Source organism: Diprion similis, chromosome 3 (genome assembly GCF_021155765.1).
Source record: "Diprion similis isolate iyDipSimi1 chromosome 3, iyDipSimi1.1, whole genome shotgun sequence".
NCBI lineage: Eukaryota > Metazoa > Arthropoda > Insecta > Hymenoptera > Diprionidae > Diprion > Diprion similis.
The window spans coordinates 8570471-8589233 of NC_060107.1; the positions used below are offsets into that span (position 1 = coordinate 8570471).

General features: G+C 36.3%; 1 long non-coding RNA gene across 2 annotated transcripts in view; it reads left to right on the forward strand.

Moving 5' to 3' along the window:
- The first annotated feature begins 429 nt into the window (after nucleotides 1–429).
- The window catches only part of LOC124416740, a 31193-nt gene continuing 12859 nt past the window's right edge, over nucleotides 430–18763 (forward strand). The window contains exons 1-2 of one of the 2 annotated variants that reach the window (XR_006930808.1): nucleotides 430–473; nucleotides 13999–14235. This is a non-coding gene — a long non-coding RNA (uncharacterized LOC124416740). Of the gene's footprint in view, nucleotides 474–6314; nucleotides 6537–13998; nucleotides 14236–18763 lie in introns of those variants that run through there. The other variant, XR_006930807.1, reaches the window with a different exon arrangement.

The following is an 18763-nucleotide window of genomic DNA, read 5'->3' on the forward strand; positions in this document are numbered from 1 at the left end:
TAATACGTGAGCGAATCTTGGGTTCTAAGTGTACGATTAAAGTTTCATAATAATAAGAAAACAAAACAAGTGCATACCTCTGCTACTTATAGCACGTGTCGAAGTTCCGTCAGTGGAGTTTTGCCATCATGTTTTTAATTCGAAACTGTCATATATCATCCAGTTGACGTGTGTTCTTTAGTTCATATATTGCGAATATTTTTTTTTTTTTTTCTATTCATGTATTTACTTCTGTCATTTGTAATAAGCGATCGTAAACATTACGTAATTCTCTAACCCGCACTATAATCTAAAACTTTTTTCAGAATGAATTTTGAACTGTCAAAATCATCAGGGTCGCGATCAGACGACTACACAGTATGAACCTGTGATAAAAAAAATCATATGAGCTACGCCAGTGACGTCATTGAATTCAGTCAGAAGCGCCATCTGCGGAGGAGAATCGAAAACATCGCGGGATTCTTTTTCCGTCGGTAAGTTAGTTCACGACACATTCGACCCTTGTTTTAACGCGTTCTTTGAATCCGTAGCGAAACAAACGAACGTGCGTCAAATGTTTTTTGTCGAATTCAACCGGATTTGTTGTGTTTACGTATATAGGAGAGATTCTATACACCATAAAATGAATTCTATTTTTCCAGTTCATATATTTTCAGTCCACTACATATATGTTACGTGTATGATGTTACTATACCGCAAGTTATTATAGCACCGTATATAAGTAGTTCTTATTTCGTGAATGATTCTTTCTTCTTGCAATCCTAATCATACGAAATGTGAAACCGGTAATTATCAGCTGTTTTTTTTGTGTAACAAACGAACGGGTTAAAACTTGCCATGCGGGAATGAATGGTGATGAATATGTATAATAAATAATGTGATAATCGTGGAATATCATAACGAGGACGTTATCAGGATGATGTAAACTTCTTTGAAGCGGTCTTTCGAAAACCGTCGCGCTGCTGGGTATCTGAATCTACGAAACAACAAGTCTCGGTGAAATGACATATTCCGCGGCAACACAACGCGCAAATCGCTAAAATATGTGATCACACCACCGGAACCGAGTTATGCGCATCTACCTACACCTATGCATAGGTATGTACGGGACGGTAAATATTTATGGCCACGTCAAAAGGAACACGTGTGTAAGCTATGTTTATAAACATATCTATATCTATGTACAACACACATCCACGTATGTGTAAAATACTTGTTTCTTTGAAATAAGATTGCAAGTTCCACTCGTTTCGTAACCCATAGATCAGGCGTACTTCTCACGTAGGTATGTATGTACCTACATGTACGAATAATATACATATCCTAGATACAAAGCGCGCGAATGTATAATTTTAAATTTACAACTCTTACTCACGCCGCGAATCTTTTCAAATCCGCTGAGTATGTATTCATTTATTTTTATAATGTGTATACTACTCGTCTTATATACCACAAATATAGATTTCCAAGATGTATATCTAATGCATCAGTGATGCCCAACCGTTGGATTTTGCAACCGTGTCTGTTTCTAACGTCTTCTGTGTTCTGTTTTATTTCTTTTTTTTTTTTTTTTTTTTATCTTCTTCTTTTCATTATTTCTTCCACTCGGTTTCTTATGTGGCGCACGATCCCTATCTCCGTATATTTGCATACCATCTCACTCAACGCGGGCTCGATATCTGCTCGCTCCGCTTCTCGGATCTTCGATTTTAAATCAGATTCATGCACTGATTTTCTTCGTTAATAAATCATCCGCGATGAAATTTATCATTCATATCATAGTCGGGGACTCGAGACAACAATTCCGCTTACTTTGCAGTAGTTGAAGAAGAAACAGAAGCAGCAGCGACGACTTGGCGAAACGAATACCCCCATTTATTTAAAAGTCGTTATTATCATCCGGCTCTCGAGACTTCTAATAGTTCCTGGATTTCGCCAATGTGCAGTTAGCGAGTTTCTGCATCTGCAACGCGGTCGTAATCGTCACCGGATATAATTATTATCATCTTTACAGAATCTTACTGTAATAACGCTTTCCCAATAGGGTATTTATGTTATACCGTTTGGTATTATAATAACATTTGCACGATGCTAATGAATACAGAGTTTCTCATTTTTATCGGTTATGCAATATGGATAAAAATATATGAAACAAGTATGGAAAATATTATTATATACTATTAGGAACAATTTTTATGCAAGTTTATTTTATGTATTATGAAATTGTACTTTAAGGTATTGAACTGGAAGTGAATTAACCTCGTTTAGTCTTAAATATGAAATAATTAGGTATAGTATACGTTGACTGTACAACTAGTGAAATATCGAATATTGATCTAACGACGATCCATTATTACACGTAAAGTTACGAAAGTATTCAAGTCCCAGATACCTACATTTTCTACAAATTCTTTGATAATGTTTTTTTTTATCATTCTCGTAATAGCAACGTTGCGGCAATATCTAATGTGCAGCTCTTCATCGTTGATAATGCTATACACGCGCATTTATACGTACTAAATTATGGGTTCAGTGTAACGAGCACAGTTTCACAGTGCAAATCCCACGGATAACTGACGATTCTTATCAACGATAATATATAAAGTTTGCTCTTTATCTCGTCATGGCGGGCGATTTTCTAAATTGATGGATTAATGGGTTCAATAATTTTATTACGAGCCTTAAGTAAGTATCCAAACAATATTCGATCGAGCTATACCTCGATTGTATTGTAGTCATTTTTCCTCAGTTTTTTTCTTCAATAGAGAAAATTTCGAACTATTTTCAAACTATCAGTAACGTATAAACTAAAATGAGTTGCGGGTAGCCTAAAGCTTATTTTACATCGGAGAAGTTTTATCGTCAATTCGTATAAAAAGATGAAAGTCTTTTAAAAAATGATAAAATCGTGACTACCGAACCCTCGAAGAATTTTCTAGCTGAAGAATACAACGCGCAACGGGAAAATCGAAGTTTAGAAGATACGAGATTTAAGATTTCGACAAACAGCGTACCTATAAGAGAATATGCATGTAGAGCATATACGAAGATAACCATCGTCGAAACTTTCTTCGAAAGCAGTGTAGGAATACAGACAAAACGACGTAAATACACATAAGAGGTATAATATTTTCTATACGTATACAATATACATGCTTGTGCAAAACAAAGAACAGCAGTTTTGGCGCGCAGTTTTATGGCTCTAAAGCGAGGAAGCTCTTCTTCCCTTATTTGATGATACATCTGTAAAATCTACAGTTTTCTCGTCTCGTTGATATACGTACCAGTTTGTAAGCCACAACATGTGTATATAGTACGCCACATATATATATGTATATACACACATGTGCATATATGCTATATGTATGCATGAGAGCTAGCTGAGCAATTTCAATTTAATGTCCGTCGGAGCCTCAGCGTGTCCCCGGCTTCATTTGGGCCGCATTTCAAAGCGATTTTTATCGCACAAGATTGCGACTTGAAGAGAGCATCAACAACTTTGAAATGCAGCCTCAAAGACCGCGTCCAGCTTCTCTGGTCACCTGGTCAAAGGATTCATCTATGAAAAATGACGTCGAGTGGGAAAAAAAAAAAAAACAGAATGAAACAAAATATGTAAGAGAAGGGAAAATCACGTTTAAATCATACGTGCAGCGCTCGTATGGAAGAGAGTTTGACTTGAAGTGCGAAGGCACGGCTGCTTAGTATTCAGTTCCGTTTGGACAAACAGGAAAATTTTCCCTCAAACTTAAGCCAGGAAAATTCTTCTTCTCCGAACGTGGCTGCCGAGCTGCATCATCATAGTCGTAGAAACGTGGCCACCACGTGTCGAATACTTCTTTCAATGTAATTCCTTTTTCTGTTTTAAGCGAGGATTAAGAGGATGCTATGGTCACTGTTTATCGACCGAGTAGAGTGTCGCTCATTTTAACTATTACTGGAGCCCTTGATCATCATTGACGTGACGTAGCGCTGGTTAATAAGCGCAATTATGTCGAATAACTTTTTGGTCGATACAAGAATAACGGGAGAAAATCTATTTCAGCTATTAGGGGAAGTTTAATTACAGAAATACATTTTCAAGTGTTATTCATACGTAAAACAACATTTTTCATTACATATTAGTTTTCGTCCAGTAGTATGTCTGAAAATTAGAACCAGAAGGACGCCATTTGATGACGGAAAATGCATAGAAATGATTTATTGTTAGACGCTCGTATTTCGGCGAATACTTACTTTTTTCCTATTTATTGCTTTGAGTTACTTTGAATTGATGAAAATCGAGTCTTGGAGACTGGCGTGAAATTCTTTGTGTTTTCATTTTCAGCAGAAGTGGACTCGTATTAACAAAAAAAAAAAAGTAATGAGGGTAAATTCAGTCGGTAAAGAAGAATTAGTACGGGATTGCCTTAAGCTGCGGAGGTGATCCTTGTTCAGAACGTGTTGTACAGTACAATTGTGAACGTATACATACATACACGAAAATGTTTATGCTAGTTGTCCCGGCGGACGCGTATAACCCAACTAGAAATCCCCAGGGACACATGAAAGTCTCTCCATTTTATACCTCCAGGAAAGATATATAATAATTTTCTACAGGTCAAAGGACACAGGTATACACCGTCTGTACGTATAAAATGTGTCGCACTGACAACCTTATTCCGTTCCTCAAGCGAATTGGTTTGACAAAATTTTAATGTCAATCCCGAATTGTAGTGTTGATGCCACGTGTAATTACATCAAACCTCTATAAGAACATTTGAATTTGCGAAATATTTTTTCGTCGAGTAACGTATTGATCATAACAAATGAGGGAAAGGTGTTTGAAAAAAAACGCATGTATTACGAGTACTCATAAATAGACAAGAGTTTTGTTTATACAATCATAATTAACTGTGTGATAGTCTTATTTTGTTTCATTCTTGTGGATTGTTAAATCTAGAGATGAAAAATTTTCACTTCTGTCACAAGTGCAATTACAGAATTAAAAAAGGATTTGTCTAAAAGATTCTTGAACTCTTCTCACATTGTCATGAATTTATTCATTATTTCGACGCTGCAAATGTTCAAAGCCTGTTAATTATCGCTACGGCCTCACATGAACATGAATACGTTCTCATTAGCCGCTGAATTGCGTGTAAAACTTACAGCTTTACAGGTTCATTGGTTGAAACATGATACCGCATTCGTTGAGGTATATTTTAGACTTATCGCTTGACTGCCTAGGCGTATCTACAATAGGTACCTGCAATGCTGAATTTTCGATCGTGTGTATTTTTTATTTTGTTTATCGCTTTGTTTCCGACCAGTCGATTTTTTTCATTCCTTCTTCCAGGTCTCCCCTCTCGTTTATTTCAACTCGCCCACGTCCTAGAACGTGTTATTACGAAAACGTGCGATATCCTCGCGGTGGAATCGTTTCATGTTTTACCGGCGTCGGAGATATACGTAACCACGTGCGTCACATGTATATGCGTACGTTGCTGCGTTAATTATGTGTATTAATTAAACTTAACAAACACTGAGCACGAAAGTTTTCAAATTCATGACCCTGAAAATCGTGAATTGAGCTCCAACACGGGAAAATCCTATTTTTTAACTCTTCTGAACAAAGAACCGATACCCATGTAACACGGTGCATTCGAGGCGAGCGAAACGCTGATTACTCTTTATTACAATTTCAAATCGATTCGTCACAACGAATCATGTAATGCATCATTTTCCCCCAATTCAATACGGTAATAATAAACTTTATTCGTGTGCGTATGGCTACGAATGTATCTTTCCCCCTTCTTATTGCAGAAATTGAGTATAAATAATAATCCTTGAACAGAAATTTTGAATTAACAATCAAAAATAACCAAAAATGTTCAGATGTCAACAGCGTGATTGAACCGTTAATAAAAAATCAATATGGCCACCGTTGATACACTTCGCGTTTTATTTCTGGTTCATCAAAGTTTCCATCAAGTGCCAACTGTCGAGCGTTTCACCGGTGGAAAGAAGACGATGGCAAGAATAAATCGTCGTTAATTTCACCTTCGCTGATATTCTAAAACCAGAAAATTCGGCTTGTGAAATTCAAGATATCCACACATAAACGCATCAGTTGTCTAGAGAGACTCACGGTTGTGTTGAAAAGTGCAGGATGTATCGTTTGGCTAGTCCAAGAGAATAACAGAGTTTACAGTAGCACGGGGGCGGAAAGTAGACAAGCCGCGCGTCGACGATAACAACTCGGCGTAGAGACGGGAGCGCAGTGTCGACTGAAGGAGGAGGGGGGAAGGGGGGAGGGCGAGCCTCGGTTTGGCGGCCACCGCGAAGTTAGTGAGCATCGAGCTCTCGTGGTAGACGCATGACGTTGCGCCAACTTTGCGAAAAATCTCTCGGACCACGTGCGTCACCTGTCGTGCATAGGTGAAAATATTAGTGCAACATAGGATCGTCAACAACAGCTCATATATTTAATTTGTTTACAATATATCTGCAGTGGTGAAAAGGTTGCCGTATCGAAAGTGGAGATTCGTTTGATTCAGGTACATATATTGACATATCTTGCGAATGTTTTCTTTTTATCTCTTTATGTATCGTGATAATAAAACAACCGTCGCTGTCCTTTAAGCCTTGTATTATGGTATTATTCGAATACGTGACTATTCGTTGCGATTTTTCTTCCCGTCATCGTATTCTTCGATCACGTATTCGAATAAAATATTCTACACTATTGCGACTGTTGCAACACTGTATAAGCTGGGTGACGCCTCGTCGCATCTGGCACGTCCACAATTCGATTTTGAAACCTAATCTTTTATATCCGCGAATAATCTGTGGGATCTCTTTGCATGAGATTAAATACTATTTACCAGCGTATGTTATTTGCTTCAATAAGTTTGTTATTTTTCCATCGTGATTCGGAGGAAGTGGTTTTAGAATCAGTCTTAATTGCTCAACTATGACTTAGCTGCGAATATTATGCATACTGCGTCTATTTCCTCCTGAACTATCCGATCATTCTCTGTCAGTCCGGTTTGAATTTCCCGCCATATTTTGTCGCGTTGTGAGTCTAACTTTGAAATTACGTTGTTCGTGACTTTGACACTAATCTATAATGTATCCCGATGTTTATACTATAAATCAAGCTTATACACGTGTCTAATAATACTAATCCACGTTTGTGTACAAGATACACAACTATTGCACAATAATTTGTTTACATCGATGGATCCGATGACGAAAAGTGATGATCAATTCTAGTGGTACGAGTTAGAATTTTTTTTTTTTTTATTAATCTGTCAAAGAAAACTCAAATAACTATTCGGCGGGTGCAAATTTTGGAGTAAATATTTCCAAGTAGGTGATGATTGTGATGATTCTGGTTCGGGCATGGTTAACAAATTATAATAGAGAGGAAGAGACGCGTGTATGACTAACAGAAAGTATAAGGTAGCCCCGAGGTTTCCAAAAGTGAAGAGAGGTATAAAAACGAGAATCTCCTGGTTCGAAATAGCATCTCGAAAATAGTGTCGTTGCTAAATTCTAATTCCGACAGTCAACGACAGTCTTACGTAAGAGAGACGCGAGGTCGAGATACGGAGTACCTACCTAACCGCTTGCGTTCCTATCTAACATCTATCTATCTTTCTATTTGCCTATCTACTTATCCATCTTTCTATCTACCTATCTACCTATCTGTCTAACTACATACCCATCTATCCTTCTACCTATCTTTTTACCTACGCATATGTCTATCTATCTATCTATCTACTTGCGTATGTACCTATCTTCCTATCTTGTCTTTGAAGTTTCTATCTACTTTTTTATCTATCTTTTCATCTATATACATGTCCATCTATCTATATATCTATCAAACTGAAGAGCAGTGCAGTTAATAGTAACTTAGGACGCTCTTCTTGATAGATCGCCGTGGTTTGTCGTTAAAAATACAAGTTTCCAAGTATCGTAATGTGACGTGGTCGATCGTTGCGTTGAACCCATGTGAAATACTGTTACACTTGTTACGACGTAACACCGATTAAGTTGCCGTATATCCATTAAGAGAAAATAAAAGAATGAAATCCCGAAGGTGCCTGGACATTCACTTCATTTTTCTTCCCGCCAAAATTTTTCTCATATTTTACGTATCGTTTAGACACTTAAACCATCTACACTACGGTCTTGGCTTTTTACTCTTATTTTTTGCGTACGATATATAATATATGTAATACGTGTAGCACCGCAATGCTTGTCTCTATCTTATGAATATATGCATATCATACCAAAGTCATTTTTCAGCGTGGATCGTTTGCTCCTGAAATCGGAAAAATTTGTTCAAGAGTGATATGAAGAAATTACGCGCAAACGTAGCAAATGAACGAGCAATTACGAGCAGACGATCCACGTTAATTATATGTTTCAATTCCAAAAATGGGAACGAAGCCCAAAGAGCAAGGAAACAAAAATGTGCATATTTCACGAAACAGCTGTTTCTACTTTTTTCTTGTCTTTATGTTTTTACTTTAAATGATAAATGAACGTACTGTATAAATATTTGTATATTATATAAAAAAGGTTAAGCCTTGAGTTTTATTTGAGAATTATACGTAACGAAATGTTCTTCCCATCAAACTGATATCTAGTCTTGTTAACATCTGTGCAGGTGTAATATTTACTCGATTTTATCTTTCCGTGTGAATATTATTTTGAAGCATATTTTGATCGTTTTTTCTTCATTTCTTTTTTTAATAACAAGTTATACTTATTCAAAAGTTTATTTGCCAACTCGATATTATACCATACTCTTCATTTTTCATGTTATTATCATTTTTTATTGAAATATTTCATTGAAACCATACTAAAATCTAATTATATTATTATAAATGTAAGAAATTAAAAAAAAAAAAAAAGATTTTAACAGAGAATCTTTGAAGTTGTGTGAAGAAAAATAATAATAATAAATAAAATTAAATCATGCGATAGTCACGGCAAGTTGATGAGATTTTCAAGCAGCCTCTGCACGGATATGGAAAATCCTATATCAACATGATTTTGTCATATTGCATAGAAATTTTCCAGATACACACTATCAATACAAATAACGAACTGTACAAGGTATAAACGAAAGAAATTCATACCGCAGTCCAATGTCTATTTTTGAGGGATTTTTATCGCGATATGAAAGGCGAGATGAGAATATAATCGAAGCACAAGAGAAAAGAGGAGGGTAAAATAGATTGGTATTGTAAAAAGCGCATAATAAAATATCGCCGGTTTTTATAGCATTATTTCGTCTTCATCGCGATCCCCATGACGTATAAGCCTTGGTTGGAGGCTGTTGCTGCTGGTGAAGCATATCGCGTGATTGCAAGCTCGCTTGATGATCATCGCGCGAGATGCCAACTATAAGCAATTTCCTCCCGCGCCGAATATAATTCGTTTCGCGCGAACGAAAGAGAGAAGGGAAAAACGGAAAAAAAGTAAAGATGGAACGATGCTATTAAGAAGAATGAGATATATGTGCGCCTATTATCTGGCCGTAGGTATATATGTAACGCCTTATATGTATACGGGGATAAGAAAATTATGATGATGATGATGATGATTGCCGTTCCGTTATCGCGCGAACACGCGAATTGGTCCGATCCGTCTTATCTCGCAATTTGATAAGCATATTATTATACCATCGACAAAAAGATTAACTTCTGACACACGTAAGCTGAATTTAAATATTTTCAAATCGATGTATTGCCGTAGCCCCTTGCAATATCAATCATCTTTTCATATTAGTTGACGATGTGAAACTTTGATATTTTATTCTCGTTATTTTTTTCTATTGAGAGGGACGGATGAGGGGAGGGGGAGGATTCTGTAAGTTCATTTTTTAGAATCCAGAGAGAAAAATCGTCGAGAGATACAATAATATTGAATATTGAATCTATAATATATATATTACAATATGCATGTATGTGTACAATAATAATATATCATAATTTACGCATAGTTATAAACAACGTACCGTATCACATTAATAATTTTTCATTTTACTTCTCGTCATTTTTTTCTTTTTTCTTTTTTTTTTTTTTTGTTCAATACGAGTATCGTGCAAATTTTTAGGACAGCTGCACAGCGATTTCCTCATGTACGTTATACATGTGTGTGTATATTATATAATATATAATATTACTGAGATTATCAGCTACTGTGCAGAAGTATTTAAATAGTTTCATACGCGAGCGCGTATTGATCACATCACATCTTTAGTGAAATTTTACTTATTATTATTTTTATCCTTCACATGAGCTTGAAATATGTAAAGTTTAATATATCATCATAATACGGCGTGGTGTACTTGTATCATGTTGATACAGCAGCCGCGATTTCGGTTTGCGAAGCGTATTTGAACTCCGTCTTGTGTGTTTTGCAAATAATACAGCACGATTCCAATGTCGATGTTACTGATAATTTTATAGTGGAAAGTTTATGGAGTCGATCGTAAACTTTTCAGCATAAGAGCAGACGGTTTGAAATTAATAATAGAATGATTGACATTCGGTAAAGAACGAAAATATCAAAAAAAGATAAGGTACTCATCTACAAATGCTTCTCTCTCTCTCTCTCTCTCTCTCTCTCTAATATATATATCTTATAAAATAAATATGATCTGAAGAATGTGGCGGAGTGTAAAAGTAATCCGTTATACAACGTATGGGTATACGATGGTATAAAATTGTGTATTGGAACCTGCCATCAACATATACGTATTACAAATAGGATTGAAAATCGTGACAAGAATGAGAGATGGGCAATTGAAATGAAATAGTATAAGGGACAATTTCAACAGTAATAATAACAAACGAGTATAGAGTGAGTAGAAAACGGTATTATACATATGTATATACGGTGTACCTATTATAATATTACATGCATGCACTCACTCCGGTTGCACGAGGAGATTGATTGAAAATCGGTTCGCGTAGAGTTACGATGCATATATACATTACCTGTCTATCTATAGTGTGTAAATATGTGTACGCAATGCAGCGTAAATTGCTTACTTATTAATGTTAATTTATAGTGTTTTTTGTGAGAGGTGAAAACGTTCAATTTTTTGGCGTTCAAGCCCTTATACTAATTGTGAAAAACACGTTGATCGATTTTATATCACGTTTTTTAATGAAAGGTAGCTCCAAATTTTTTAATAAATTCGTAGAAAATATTATTAAATTTATATTAAAAGTTAATGTATTTAAAACTAGGCGAATTTACGGGCTTAGGAAAAAGTGATAAAAATTATATGTATACCAATCGGCATATATTTATATATATATATATGTATACGTATATATGTATAAAGCGAAACGAATTTCATTACGAAGTTCGTCAAGTCGAGTGAAGATGAATGGCCTTACTTTCGGTAATTTACGTGGACCTAATTTCAGGATGTGATAAGAGACCTGGTTTCGTTTTTGCTCCGCCAGTTAGGATCACCCATATTTCAAATTATACGGGGTCAGCACGCGTTTCTTATATCTATAAAACAATCTTAATTCTTATGAATCAACTAATCGAAATTGGTTGCGTGGTCAGAAAACTGTCAAGAGAAAATGAAATTTTCAATTTACTTGCTACAGATTCGACGAAAATCGATTATTGGATTTCAATCGAAGATTGAATTACCGTGATATTTTATTTCATTTCTCTATCATGTATAATATAATAAGAAATAGTCATTTGAAATCCTAAGAATTACGATTTGCCTCCATTAAGATAAAAAACTTACGTTATGCGATGATAAAATGGCACCGAAAATCAGACTCTGGCATCATGATGACATTTTCAAATAATACATGCACTGTTTCCCTTTCGGCGAATGAATTATAGATACTATAATACTCAAATTCATCATCTTTTCTCGACCAATAATAATTTATAAAGAAAATAAAAAACTTTAACGAGTCTTCTTTTGGAATATTGTTTTTTCTCTGTGGTAACAGTATCGCTAGAGAGGCAGGAGAGAACGATATCTATGGAACTTAGGACGGGCCATTGCTCCTTTTGTTATCGCCTTGCATTTTCGTTATCAATAATTTTATGCTTCCTCGTCGCTCCGACGATTCTGACGTTTCTTCGACGGTGCCCGGTTTGAGAGGTGGCAATTAATTACTGTGGTTCTGTACGATAAGATACGTACTGTACCCATAATGTGAGAAGCTGTCGTGTTAATTTCCTTCTTCTATTTCGTATTACGTCAGTTTCTTCTTCTGTATTCTTCGTCTTCTTTTTTTCGTTTTTCTTTGCTCTGCGTCTATATCAACAATATACGTACACACATTTATTTTTCCATTTCATCTATTGAAAATTTTCAACGATTTAAGTTTTGTGTTATATCATATCGTCGAGCAACATTTGTTTCGCAATATTTATTGAATCGATTTAAAAATCATTTAAAAAAGGGATAGAAACACAGCGAAATAAGTACTGAACAAACAAACAAACGAATGAATAAACAAATAAATAAATAGATAAACGTTTACTTGCAGAGTGACGTATTCGGGTTCAAAATCCAAGATATAAGATGCGAGATGAAATTTTGCAACGTTGCAATTTCGGCTACGGTATATGAGGGATTCTCCACGAAACCGGCCACTTTTTTTTAGACCATCTCAGATCTTCCCCATAATTGGGTATATGAAAGTACTACTGAAAGGCACTCTGCGTGATTTTTTTCAGATTTTTAAATTCATTATTTTGGAAAATGCCATTTTTTTTTCAAATTAATATATCTCGGAAACTTGAAGTAACTGAAAAAAAATGTCTCCACATAAAAGTTGTATTTTTGTGTAAGCTTTCGAGCAGACGACTTGAAATAATTCTCACGTTCCGGTAACGCTGATTTTTTACCAAAAAAATTGGAAATTATTTTTTTATTCAAAAAAGGTAACTTTTTTTTTGCTGAAAAAATTACAGGATCTTTCAGTATGTCTGACGATATCACAAAAAAATCGCCAGAGTGGCACCGCCAGAGGTTCCGGTATAAAAAAATTAAGTTGTGTGGTTTTCGGATCGAGGTTCTAGGGTAAAAAAATGAAACCACACAACTTAATTTTTTTATACCGGAACCTCTGGCGGTGCCACTCTGGCGATTTTCGTGTGATATCGTCAGACATACTGAAAGACCCTGTAATTTTTTCAGCAAAAAAAAAGTGGCCTTTTTTGAATAAAAAAATAATTTCCAATTTTTGTGGTAAAAAATCAGCGTTACCGGAACGTGAAAATTATTTCAAGCCGTCTGCTCGAAAGCTTACACAAAAATACAACTTTTATGCGAAGACATTTTTTTTCAGTTACTTCAAGTTTCCGAGATATATTAATTTGAAAAAAAATGGCATTTTCCAAAATAATGAATTTAAAAATCTGAGAAAAATCACGCAGAGTGCCTTTCAGTAGTACTTTCATATACCCAATTATGGGGAAGATCTGAGATGGTCGAAAAAAAAGTGGCCGGTTTCGTGGAGAATCCCTCTTATGTATAATGCAGTTGCAACGTGACTGTACTTGTATTATACGCTTGAAATTGTTGCTTTGTTGATGGGATGAATGGATTTAAACTAGGCCATGTTTATCGAACGTTTGTTTGATTATGAGCTGTGCAACTGATTATTATAAATGCTAACGTCGTTAAGATAAGAATTATTTTTGCAATGCTCTTTAATAACGCTGCGCATGTCTCTCGTTCGATATAATTTACGCTTTATTTTTGTGTCGACTTGATGCCACAAGTCGAGAAACCGAAAACTCAATCGAACGTTAGCTGTTTAGAAATAGTTGCTATAAAATACAGAGGATTAGAAAGATTTCAGAAATGCTGAGAAGTCTGTACGGAACAATATTCTAAACAGATTTACATTTTATTGAAAATTTTTTTGATAATTTTTGGAACGAAGAAAAAAGGAAACAATAGATTTTGCAATTGATTTTTTTTCTTCTTCTTGTTTGTTACAGATTTTCTCTACCATGCTGGTAACTGCAACAGACTGCATAACAAAGCGATTATGAGTGAAGTTTGTTAGAAAAGTTAACTACCTAAAAATAACAACAATAATGAATAACAAAACGAAATGCTGTGTTTTCAATTAACACGATCTAAACAGTCCCGCACTAGTCTGCTATATTTGTACTGTTTTCACAATGGAGGAAGAATCCTGTACCTGCAGGTTGCAACATGATCATCCTCGCGAGGTAAGAGAAATCACTGATTACCTATTTATCACCGATCTCAGTAATCTAGAGCACATTTTTACACGTTGAAAAATTCGAATTTTCATTTCGGGAATGAAGAACAAATTCAGAAATATCTATCTTAAAAATATTATATATAATAACCGAGTAAAATCCGTGCACGTAATAATTGACCAATTATATTTTCCAAGTTACGAATCGTTGATGTTTAGACACATCCGGCTGATTGTGCATGTGATACACGTGCGATTTTAATCAATTTAACGGGTTTACAGAACAACCATCACAGTTTAGTATACGTGAAGCGTTGGAAAAAAAAAGTTTCTCATCGATTGAAACGTTATTATACACACGGCGCATTAAATTCAAAATCAATTACGCGTCTATGCTGTAACAATCGTGAAGAGAACGAAATGATATATGTATAATTGTATTTGGCGCGGGCGTGAATCGTCGAGTGGTATAAACATCGCTTCCGGTTTTATACAGGTCAGAATTAGTCGTCGGGTTATTAATTGGCTGTGTAAAAAGAATCTGAAGGAAAAAAAAAAAAATAAACGATTTATTTCTCATTCCTTGGCATCGTTAATACTCGTTAATAAATAATTAGCTACCCGCTAATTGAATGACCAATATTCACGCTGTCATGGAAGCGTGATCGATTTATTAAATAATTTTTTTTTCTTTTTTGCACAGCGTAACGATAAATTGCGAAATATCAGAATCATAGAGAATAAAAATCGTGCGTTGTATTTTATTTATGCAATAGATATATAACGAAATTGATTTTGATTGGTTGAAATTTAGCTTTAGATAATTACATGCCAGTTTTTGCAAAAACATTCAGACAACGTTACAAAAATGCAGCGTAAATAAACGTGGAGAAGTATCGACTGGCTATAACAATTCGAAATGGGCGGGAAAGTGCAGTTGCACAATCGCGGTGGACGCTAATTTACTTTGCAAACAGGAACCGTTATTTACAAGCCTGCAGCATTGCGATGCGGTGAACTTCAACTAAATAGGTACTAGAGTTGGAGTTTACGTTACATTTCAATTTATCAGTCTCCTCTTATGCTGCAACATTCGTTCATTTGAAAACCACAATTTTTGTACATGTGAAACGAAAATTCGCGGACACTTTCTTCTTGGGAAAGACACATAATTACGCAGTCCGGAAACATCGGTTACAAGGAGAATAATTTCGCCGATCCATCCATTGCGATTTCCAATTCTCCGTGTATTATATATACATGCAACCAAAAGTCCACCTGGTGTATAACATTCCGAACAACCGCTCGGCCTTAAAATAAATAGAAAGTGTTTGCATCCGCGGCTCATCTCGATTCTCAGAGTAAGAAGAATACTTCCCTGCAGACGATACGTTTCTTGTGCTCAAGTCTTACTCCTCCTCTGCGTAAAACCGTTTATCAAAGACAAAACTGACGTTAGTGACGTTAATGTATAAACGAAACAACGTCGAGTAAATCATTGTATGTTCAATTTTAGAACGACTTTCAACGAGTTGGCTTTTCAAAATATTAACATCGTTTTTTTTGTTACGATTTACCAGTTGTACTTCAGACAATCCTAAGTATGCTTAGTTACGATTTCTCCTAAACATGCATTCTTGAAGTAACTTTACTAACTTTAGCCTCGAAGTAATCAGTCAAAGGTCCAGGGTTAAAAATTGAAGGGTAAATCAGAAACCGGAAGCCGAGTCAAACCATCAATCACGTCCATGCGCAGAACACCATTTGTTCCTTGAATATGTTGAAATTTTCTAACGAAGCTGATGCTAGCAGCCTGCAATTTTACTTAATTTCTTATAAATAGGATAGTTTATCAAGGATTCGTGTCTGAAATTATCTGAAAATATTAACTTGCCATGAGATTTGACAGAATTTTTATGACTGTATAGTAGATGGCAGCCTTTATCGTCAATGGTAACGGCAAGTCTGCAGGCTGTTAATCAACTCTATCTGATAGCTTGAAATTGACAATTTTTTAACGATGCACTTCACTCCTTTTCACAGTGGTTGTTAAATCCGAATTATCTTCCCACTTGACTCGCACTCTCTTTCGTTTTACTGATAACCACGTTTTACGTTTTCACAACCATTATGTCATCTGGTCGTAAATCACGTATCCGAGAGTAAGTATACATATATAGCTGTCCCGTTTAGTCGACTAATAAAGTCGACTTGTCCTCTTCACTTTCACGGAAACTGCTTAACGCTGCTCGGCGGAGTCCAGATATGTTGAATATCTGCTCGCGGTTATTTGTCAATTTCTAAACGCGTGTCTGGTGTCCGTTATACAAGGTATTCCAAAACAATTTCGTCGTGGGACGATGTTTATTACATGATACTCGTTTACTTGCAATTCGTACCACTTGCAAACATCTCTCATCGATTACTCTATTCAAATTAGGCTTTTTTTCTCATACTGTTAAATCCATAAAGCTGCCGTCTACTATCTTTATGTGTGAAACATTTTTTACTCGATAATATTCGTTGGAAGGCTACTGTGGATCAGAGAAAATGAAACCACATTGTGCTCCATTCCACAATACTTGCACAACATTCCAACTGAACACCTTATAATACTTCATTCGAGTATTCCGATTTCTATAACACATGTGGAGAGTTCATTAATTGGACCGAAGAGTTGAGCCTTGGAAATGATCTCGTCTGTTTTCTCAGTTTTCGCAACTTTCTGTAATGGAGTTGAGTGGTTGAACCGCCAATCGAACTAACAGTCAGTATAAAATTGAACGAGGAAACTGAATCCCAGATTTCTATGGGTATGAAAATCCAGTGACGTGTTGAAAATGTTCCGGGGTACTTATGATAAAATCGAGTTTATTTATGGCGTCGCGTCGCCGTCGGTGTGAATTGTGGGGTAGGGTTTGTACGTAGTATTCAAAGGAGCTACACTTACACGTCGAGTTCCAAAGTAATTCTAATCGTGTTCTGCATAGGCACGAAGTTTGTCTCTCCTCAGCCAGCTTCACCCCCAACTTCCATGATAATCCCCGAGGAAGACGTGCGTCCGCATACGAAGGTCTCACACACCCGTTATAATATCGGTCCGTTTTTCAACTCGAAATATTATTGTATGCAGTCCGACTGCCTGCAGACACGTGGACTGCATGTGTGTAAATAAACGAAGTACATGTATATATGTATACCGAGGTGTTGGGTTGTAGAAAGTGGTTTTTCGATGCCACATTATTTTTCCTCTCACCTATGTGTGTATGCGATACGCGAAACGGACGACTTCCTGACGGCTTTAACACCATGCTGCGGTTAACCATCTCAGTCATGGTGTGGTAAGCATTCTTACCACCTATTTTATATCCATTTTTTGTATATTTAGAGAATTTCTCGACATGTATTTGTGGTTTTTTTTTTTTTAATATTTCTGATGATATATCGATAGGTTTTCAATACTCGAGAGTAATTTTCATATTGAATTTTTGAAATCTGATTTCTGATTCGTAATCAGCGACTTCAAAAAGCACAGTTTAAGTGATACTGAATCTACTTGCCGTCAATAAAGTCCTTTGTGTTCTCCGTCTGCGAATTGCAATTCTGGGTAATAGTGCAGCAATTATACTATGAACTTGACGAGCGTTGAGAGAGGTGTTTATGCCAGGAGTGAGGTTATGGTCGGGTGTTTAGCTAAACTACTGCATCGCAGGTGCAAAGACGTTTATTACGCTGATTATGAGTATTATAATGCAGGTATAAGCTGTGTATTTCAAACTTATCCAACGGCACTTGGCTGCCATGCCATGCCATGCCATGCCATGCATGCATGCAGTATGAACACCAAGGTATAGAGAATCAGTCTTGAGACCAGGACAATTACCGAGGGGTGAATACAATGGTTGAGGTGAACGAATGTCGATACCGAAGCGTCTGGAATAAGCCATTATAACCATAACCATAGGAACACCCTCGGAAACCTAGAAACGCTTTCAGTCTCTGTAATAAATAATGCTCGCGCTGTCTTTTCCTCGATCGTTCACCTTCACCGGCGTGGCTCAAGAATGACGTTGACGTCGCCCAAGAAGTCGGCAAACTTAACCCCTGGCAGGTGTTCGAACGAAGAACGTGACGATCAAGTCTCGAACGGGTTTTAATAATTCCGAATCTGATGGTCGGTGGGGGTAAATTTCACTGATTGGAACTCCTTCGGAGCGAACGTGAGTGGTGTGGTGATGAAGTGTTTTTTGACGTGGACTCTTTACGCTCGTGCCATCAACAACGCCCATTTTATTCTCAATTATGCGTTCACAAAATTATACCTGCAGAATTTGCAACGATGAGAGGAAGCTGGAAGGTCAAGGCGAGGCTTCGAATTAAACAAGCATCAGCAGCAGCAGAAGAGGAGGAAGATATTAGAAGTTTTCTATATAGCTTTATGAACAAATTCGGAAAGACGCTGTGATGAAGTGGATCGGATTAAAACGAAACTCTCTCTCTCTCTCTCTCTCTCTATCTCTTCCTCCCTTTTCAAT